Below are 8763 nucleotides of genomic sequence, written 5' to 3' on the forward strand. Positions count from 1 at the left end.
GCATTGCATGCTGACTGTGGTGGTATCCTGCTATGACTATAGCAGTGCATGCTGACTATCGTGGTATCCTGCTATGACTACAGCATTGTGATACTGACTGTGGTGGTATCCTGCTATGACTACAGCATTGCATGCTGACTGTGGTGGTATCCTGCTATGACTACAGCATTGCGTGCTGACTGTGGTGGTATCCTGCTATGACTACAGCATTGCATGCTGACTGTGGTCGTTTCCTGCTATGACTCAAGCATTGCATGCTGACTGTGGTGGTATCCTGCTATGACTACAGCATTGTATGCTGACTGTGGTGGTATCCTGCTATGACTACAGCATTACATGCTGACTGTGGTGGTATCCTGCTATGACTACAGCATTGTGATGCTGACTGTGGTTGTATCCTGCTATGACTACAGCATTGCATGCTGACTGTGGTGGTATTGTGCTATGACTACAGCATTGTATGCTGACTGTGGTGGTATCCTGCTATGACTACAGCATTGCATGCTGACTGTGGTGGTATCCTGCTATGACTACAGCATTGCATACTGACTGCAGTGGTATCCTTCTATAACTTCAGCATTGCATACTGACTGCTGTGGTATCCTGCTATGACTACAGCATTGCATGCTGACTGTAGTTGTATCCTGCTATGACTACAGCATTGCATGCTGACTGTGGTGGTATCCTGCTATGACTATAGCAGTGCATGCTGACTATCGTGGTATCCTGCTATGACTACAGCATTGTGATACTGACTGTGGTGGTATCCTGCTATGACTACAGCATTGCATGCTGACTGTGGTGGTATCCTGCTATGACTACAGCATTGCGTGCTGACTGTGGTGGTATCCTGCTATGACTACAGCATTGCATGCTGACTGTGGTCGTTTCCTGCTATGACTCAAGCATTGCATGCTGACTGTGGTGGTATCCTGCTATGACTACAGCATTGCATGCTGACTGTGGTGGTATCCTGCTATGACTACAGCATTACATGCTGACTGTGGTGGTATCCTGCTATGACTACAGCATTGCATGCTGACTGTGGTGGTATCCTGCTATGACTACAGCATTGCATACTGACGGTGGTGGTATCCTGCTATGACTACAGCATCGCATGCTGACTGTGGTGGTATCTTGCTATGACTACAGCATTGCATACTGACGGTAGTGGTATCCTGCTATGACTACAGCATTGCATACTGACTGCGGTGGTATCCTGCTATGACTACAGCATTGCATGCTGTCTGCCGTTGTATCCTGCTTTGACTTCAGCATTGCATGCTGACTGTGGTTGTATCCTGCAATGACTATAGCAGTGCATGCTGACTATGGTGATATCCTGCTATGACTACAGCATTGCATACTGACTGTGGTGGTATCCTGCTATGATTACAGCATTGCATCCTGACTGTGGTGGTATCCTGCTTTGACTACAGCATTGCATGCTGACTGGTGGTGTCCTGCTATGACTACAGCATTGCATACTGACTGTGGTGGTATCCTGCTATGACTACAGCATTGCATACTGACAGTGGTGGTATCCTGCTATGACTACAGCATTGCATACTGACTGCGGTGGTCTCCTGCTATGACTACAGCATTGCATGCTGACTGGTGGTTTCCTGCTATGACTACAGTATTGCATGCTGACGGTGGTGGTATGATGCTATGATTACAGCAGTGCATACTTACTGTGGTACCTGCTATGATTACAGCAGTGCATACTGACTGGTGGTACCTGCTATGATTACAGCAGTGGAAACTGCTGTTGTGGTACCTGCTATGATTACAGCAGTGCATATTGTCGTGGTACCTGCTATGATTACAGCAGTGCATACTGACTGTGGTGGGACCTGCTATGATGACAGCATTGCATACTGACTGTGGTGGTATCCTGCTATGACTACAGCATTACATGCTGACTGTGGTTGTATCCTGCTTTGACTACAGCATTGCATGCTGACTGTGGTGGTATCCTGCTATGACTACAGCATTGCATGCTGACTGTGGTGGTATCCTGCTATGACTACAGCATTGCATACTGACTGTGGTGGTATCCTGCTATGACTGCAGCATTGCATGATGACTGTGGTTGTATCCTGCTATGACTACAGCATTGCATGCTGACTGTGGTTGTATCCTGCTATGACTATAGCAGTGCATGCTCACTGTGGTGGTATCCTGCTGTGACTACAGCATTGCATGCTGACTGTGGTGGTATCCTGCTATGACTACAGCATTGCATGCTGACTGTGGTAGTATCCTGCAATGACTACAGCATTGCATGCTGACTGTGGTGGTATCCTGCTATGACTACAGCATTGCTTGCTGACTGTGGTGGTATCCTGCTATGACTACAGCATTGCATGCTGACTGAGGTCATTTCCTGCTATGACTCAAGCATTGCATGCTGACTTTGGTGGTATCCTGCTATGACTACAGCATTGTATGCTGACTGTGGTGGTATCCTGCTTTGACTACAGCATTACATGCTGACTGTGGTGGTATCCTGCTATGACTACAGCATTGTATGCTGACTGTGGTGGTATCCTGCTATGACTACAGCATTGCATGCTGACTGTGGTGGTATCCTGCTATGACTTCAGCATTGCATACTGACTGCGGTGGTATCCTACTATGACTACAGCATTGCATGCTGACTGCCGTTGTATCCTGCTATGACTTCAGCATTGCATGCTGACTGTGGTTGTATCCTGCTATGACTATAGCAGTGCATGCTGACTATGGTAATATCCTGCTATGACTACAGCATTGCATCCTGACTGGTGTTATCCTGCTATGACTACAGCATTGCATGCTGACTGGTGGTGTCCTGCTATGACTACAGCATTGCATACTGACTGTGGTGGTATCCTGCTATGACTACAGCATTGCATACTGACTGTGGTGGTATCCTGCTATGACTACAGCATTGCATGCTGACTGTGGTAGTATCCTGCAATGACTACAGCATTGCATGCTGACTGTGGTGGTATCCTGCTATGACTACAGCATTGCTTGCTGACTGTGGTGGTATCCTGCTATGACTACAGCATTGCATGCTGACTGAGGTCATTTCCTGCTATGACTCAAGCATTGCATGCTGACTTTGGTGGTATCCTGCTATGACTACAGCATTGTATGCTGACTGTGGTGGTATCCTGCTTTGACTACAGCATTACATGCTGACTGTGGTGGTATCCTGCTATGACTACAGCATTGTATGCTGACTGTGGTGGTATCCTGCTATGACTACAGCATTGCATGCTGACTGTGGTGGTATCCTGCTATGACTTCAGCATTGCATACTGACTGCGGTGGTATCCTACTATGACTACAGCATTGCATGCTGACTGCCGTTGTATCCTGCTATGACTTCAGCATTGCATGCTGACTGTGGTTGTATCCTGCTATGACTATAGCAGTGCATGCTGACTATGGTAATATCCTGCTATGACTACAGCATTGCATCCTGACTGGTGTTATCCTGCTATGACTACAGCATTGCATGCTGACTGGTGGTGTCCTGCTATGACTACAGCATTGCATACTGACTGTGGTGGTATCCTGCTATGACTACAGCATTGCATACTGACAGTGGTGGTATCCTGCTATGACTACAGCATTGCATACTGACTGCGGTGGTCTCCTGCTATAACTACAGCATTGGATGCTGACTGGTGGTTTCCTGCTATGACTACAGTATTGCATGCTGACGGTGGTGGTATCCTGCTATGATTACAGCAGTGCATACTGACTGTGGTACCTGCTATGATTACAGCAGTGCATACTGACTGGTGGTACCTGCTATGATTACAGCAGTGCATATTGTTGTGGTACCTGCTATGATTACACCAGTGCATACTGACTGTGGTGGGACCTGCTATGATGACAGCATTGCATACTGACTGTGGTGGTATCCTGCTAGGACTACAGCATTGCATTCTGACTGTGGTGGTATCCTGCTATGATTACAGCAGTGCATACTGACTGTGGTACCTGCTATGATTACATCAGTGCATAGTGACTGGTGGTACCTGCTATGATTACAGCAGTGCATATTGTTGTGGTACCTGCTATGATTACACCAGTGCATACTGACTGTGGTGGGACCTGCTATGATGACAGCATTGCATACTGACTGTGGTGGTATCCTGCTATGACTACAGCATTGCATTCTGACTGTGGTGGTATCCTGCTATGACTACAGCATTGCTTGCTGACTGTGGTGGTATCCTGCTATGACTACAACATTGCATGCTGACTGTGGTGGTATTCTGCTATGACTACAGCATTGCATGCTGACTGTGGTTGTATCCTGCTATGACTATAGCAGTGCATGCTGACTATGGTGGTATCCTGCTATGACTACAGGATTGCATACTGACTGTGGTGGTATTCTGCTATGACTACAGCATTGCATACTGACTGTGGTGGTATCCGGCTATGACTACAGCATTGCATGCTGACTGGTCGTATCCTGCTATGACTACAGCATTGTGATGCTGACTGTGGTTGTATCCTGCTATGACTACAGCATTGCATGCTGACTGTGGTGGTATCGTGCTATGACTACAGCATTGCTTGCTGACTGGTGGTATCCTGCTATGACTACAGCATTGCATGCTGACTGTGGTGGTATCCTGCTATGACTACACCATTGCATGCTGACTGTGGTGGTATCCTGCTATGACTACAGCATTGCATACTGACTGTAGTGGTATCCTGCTATGACTACAGCATTGCATGCTGACTGTTGTGGTATCCTGCTATGACTACAGCATTGCATACTGACTGCAGTGGTATCCTGCTATGACTTCAGCATTGCATACTGACTGCGGTGGTATCCTGCTATGACTACACCATTGCATTGCTCGGGGCTGGTGCAGGAAGTGGAATCCCCGTCATGGTTGTTCAAGACCATTGTCATCGCCATCTCGTCGTCATCACCATGTCCTCATTGTCGTCTCCGTCTTCACCATCCCGGGGTGCGGACATTATTTCCCCCTCTATCAGCCCATGGGGGGCTTCCATTTTATGGGAGTCTGCGATTTTGCATTGATTTCCGCAAGCAGAACACATTTTCTGTGGCGGACGCATATCCACTCCCTTGGATGGATGACTCCTTGGATGCTTTGTTGTGTACACGGTTCTTTTTAACCCTCGATTTGTTGTCCGGGTTTTGGCACTTGCCTTTGGATGAAGAATCCAAGCCTAAAACCATGTGACTTTACCGAAAAAACTAAGAATATACCCCAAGGATTGTTCCAAGTTAATTGCCTCCCTATGGGGCTGCAATCGGCTTCTGCCACATTCCAGCAGCTTATGGAAATGGTCTTGGCAGGTCTTCAATGGGACTTGTGCCTCATTTACCTGGACGATGGCATTGTATTCGGGGACACATTTCAGGAGCATATTCTTGGTTCTTTTGGTAAAATCACGTAGATAGAAAAATATAAATAAGAAAATTTTAATACATTTTTTAAAAAAATAATAAAAATAATGATGAATTAAATATTATGAAAGCAAAAAAACACAATGAAAATAAAAAATAAAAATAGTAAAATAAAATTATAAATAAATTAAAAAGAATAAATACAAAAAACCTAAGACGTTTCGATCACAATACAAGTGTTCTTCATCAGGCGGAGAGAAAAGAGGCGGCAAGCCTCCAAATGTATAAGGGTTCCAAAGTGAGTGGGCGGGGGACGAGAGCTGCGCAAGCAACACGCTAATGCAGGAGCTTGTGCAGCGCAACCAGCATGGGCGGGGTAGCCAGTCAGCCAGCGGTAATGTAGGAGCAGACAATGGGGGGGAGGAAGGGGGCAGAGATAGGGGGAGAGGATGGTGGAGGGGGGGTCAGAAATAGGGGGGGAGCAGGGGGTAGAGATGGGGGGGGCATTTCAACTCGCTCCACACATCCACACTACTGACGGTAAAGGTTGACAAGAAAACACAAGTCATGACCCAAAGTGGTTGATGACATCTTTCCAATGATTGCTGGGTTTAAAACCGTCGTCTCGGTTGAAATTGTGACTGTGTCTGTATATATGGATGGCTTCGTGAACGAATCTTTGTTGATAGTCAGTCGGCTTGGAAAGTACCATTGTCTTAGAGAAATCAATTTCATGTGAGCCAGCTGCATTAAAGTAATGATCAGCCACGACAGAAGTATTGGTCCTGTCGTGTTTGAGATCTGCCTTATGTTCAAGAACACGGTCAGAGACATGTTGCTTAGTTTCCCCAATGTAACTGCTGCTACAAATACAGCTTAGTTTGTAGACGTCGGGATATTGCATGTCAGGAATTTTGTCCTTCACAGATGGGATCAGGTCACAAATTTTATGCACTGTGTTAAATCGAACCTGGATCTTGTGTTTGTTCATTATTTTGGAAATATTTTTGGTTACCCCTGCTATGTATGGCAAGGTGATGGTTTTGATTGGATCCTCAGATGGCTCCTTCACGGTTGGGGTGATGGCTTTGTGGATAGTGTAGTCAGAATATCCATTCGCCTTGAGAGCTTGGTGTACGTGCTTGAGTTCACTGGTCAGGTGTTCATGGTCGGGGATACATTGAGCTCTATGGTGTAGCGTTTTGATGAGGGCATTTTTCTGGGATGGATGGTGGTGGGAATCAGGTTTACTTTCGTGTAGACAGAGTGGCTCATTGAGCCATCTGGTCTCATGCCATCTTTTTCTATCTCCATAGTGAATTTGTTTGCTGGGTGTATGGAATTGATGTGGTTGAGGAATTATTTCAGAGCTGGTCGGCCATGTGGCCAGATGACAAACGTGTCATCCACGTACGTCTTCCACAAAGACGGGCGTAGAGTGGATGCCTGGATGGCGTCCGTCTAAAATTTTTCCATTCAAATGTTGGCCACAACCGGTGATGAGGGAGAACCCATTGGGGTGCCTTCAGTTTGTTTGTAGAATGGTCCATTCCAAGTGAAGACTGTATTGGTGAGGCAGTGTCTCATCAGGGCTGTTACATCAGCATTCAGTCCTTGTTGGACCAAATCTTCAATTATTGCAATGGTATCGGGCACAGGAACTTTGGTGAACAAAGAAACTACATTGAAACTAACGAGCAAATCACCTGGGGACAGTGAAACCAGGTGAGCTGAGTTAAGAATAGAAGAGGTGGTCTTGCCAGTGAATGGTGCAAGGTCTCCGACAGATATCGGGCCAGTTTGTAGGTGCGTGAGTCAATGGTGGAGACGATGAGACGAAGGGGTATACCTTCTTCATGGATTTTTAGTAAGCCATATTTTAATTTGTAATTTACATTTAATTTTACAATTTTAACTTTTAATTTTTATTGTTTTTTTCTTTCTTTTATTATTATTATTATTATTTTTTTATTTCTTTTTGTTTCTATATACGTGATTTTACCGAAAGAACCAAGAATATGAATTCCTGCAGTCACGAACGTTTTAAGTCAAAGTTTCAGGAGCATTTATAAGCATCTGCGGTTCGTGTTTGTCTCAGAGTCCGTAAAACTTTGCTAATGCTGAAGCGTGACTTCTATTGGCCCGGTATGATGGATCATGTATACTACATGGTGAAATGTTGTACTGACTGCACACGCCACAAGCCACTATCACAAATATCACGGTGTCTCAAATTAACGAGCTAGTCAAATTAGATGTTCTCGGGCCATTCCCACTACTCAGAGGGGAAAACATTTCTCCTGGTCGGGGTGGAATATCTTTCCCGGTGGCCGATGGCATGGCCTCTGCCAGACCAGTCGGCCACATCCATTGCGGACAAATTTCTGCACGTCTACGTAATGGATAAAGGAGCTCCTGAACAACTTATTACAGATCAGGGGTGGAATTTTTCTTCTAAATTGTTATGGGAGGTGTGTGACTCGCTGGGTACAAGAAAAATTAGAACTTCGCTCTACCATCCTCAGACGGATGGGATGGTGGAACGCTTGCACAGGACTCTTATGTCCATGTTGTGCCAAAGAGTTAATGAGGTGCAGTTGGACTGGAATTTGCACATCCCCGGTGTCCTGGCTGCATATAGATTGGCCCATCATGCTTTAACAGGATTCTCCCCGTTTAATATCATGTACAGGAGGGAGAGTGATCCCCCCATGGAAGCACAGTTGGGCATGGACTTGGGTAAAAAGACGGCCGTCATGCCCATGCCCATGCAGGTCATGCTTAGGCGTTTGAAGGAGGCGCGGGAGGCGTCTCAGGAAAATTCGGCCACACGGCAGCATGCAAATGAGAAGCTCGTGGGGCAACGGGAGTCCGGGGCCCCATGGACAACTGGGGACAAGGCGTCGTTGCATTGTCCCCAGGTGTCCCTGGGTATGTCCCCTAAATTATACTGGCCGTTGCAGGGCCCTGTTGAGGTGATCAAGGTCAAGAGGCCGCAGTTTGTGTATATACAGGTCGGTCGCCATCGCTATTTTGTGCACCCGTCACGGTTAAAACCCTATGTTCCACCCTATTAGATAGTTCATCTCCATCTCCAGAGCGGCGGGCGTCGGATGTGTCCGACGAGTCGGGGCGACTGAGCCCAGAAGCTGAAGTCCAGGGATCCCCCGGCAGCGCTTCCGTGTGAAGGACCGTGCATGGAAGCCCAGTTGCCATCTTCTTCTCCCAGGGAGGAGCCGCACCCTTTAGGCCATTTGTGATGTTCCGGTGGTTCCCAGCGCGCAAGTTCCTGCTCGTGGTGGGGGACTGGCGTCGAGGACTCGCTCCAAGAGTGCTTCGTTTGCGCTGAACAGCTCCCTTCCCAT

The sequence above is a fragment of the Petromyzon marinus genome, unplaced genomic scaffold, assembly GCF_048934315.1.
Source record: "Petromyzon marinus isolate PM22_M1 ecotype Great Lakes invasive population unplaced genomic scaffold, UKy_Petmar_22M1.pri1.0 PM_Scaffold_261, whole genome shotgun sequence".
Taxonomy (NCBI): domain Eukaryota; kingdom Metazoa; phylum Chordata; class Hyperoartia; order Petromyzontiformes; family Petromyzontidae; genus Petromyzon; species Petromyzon marinus.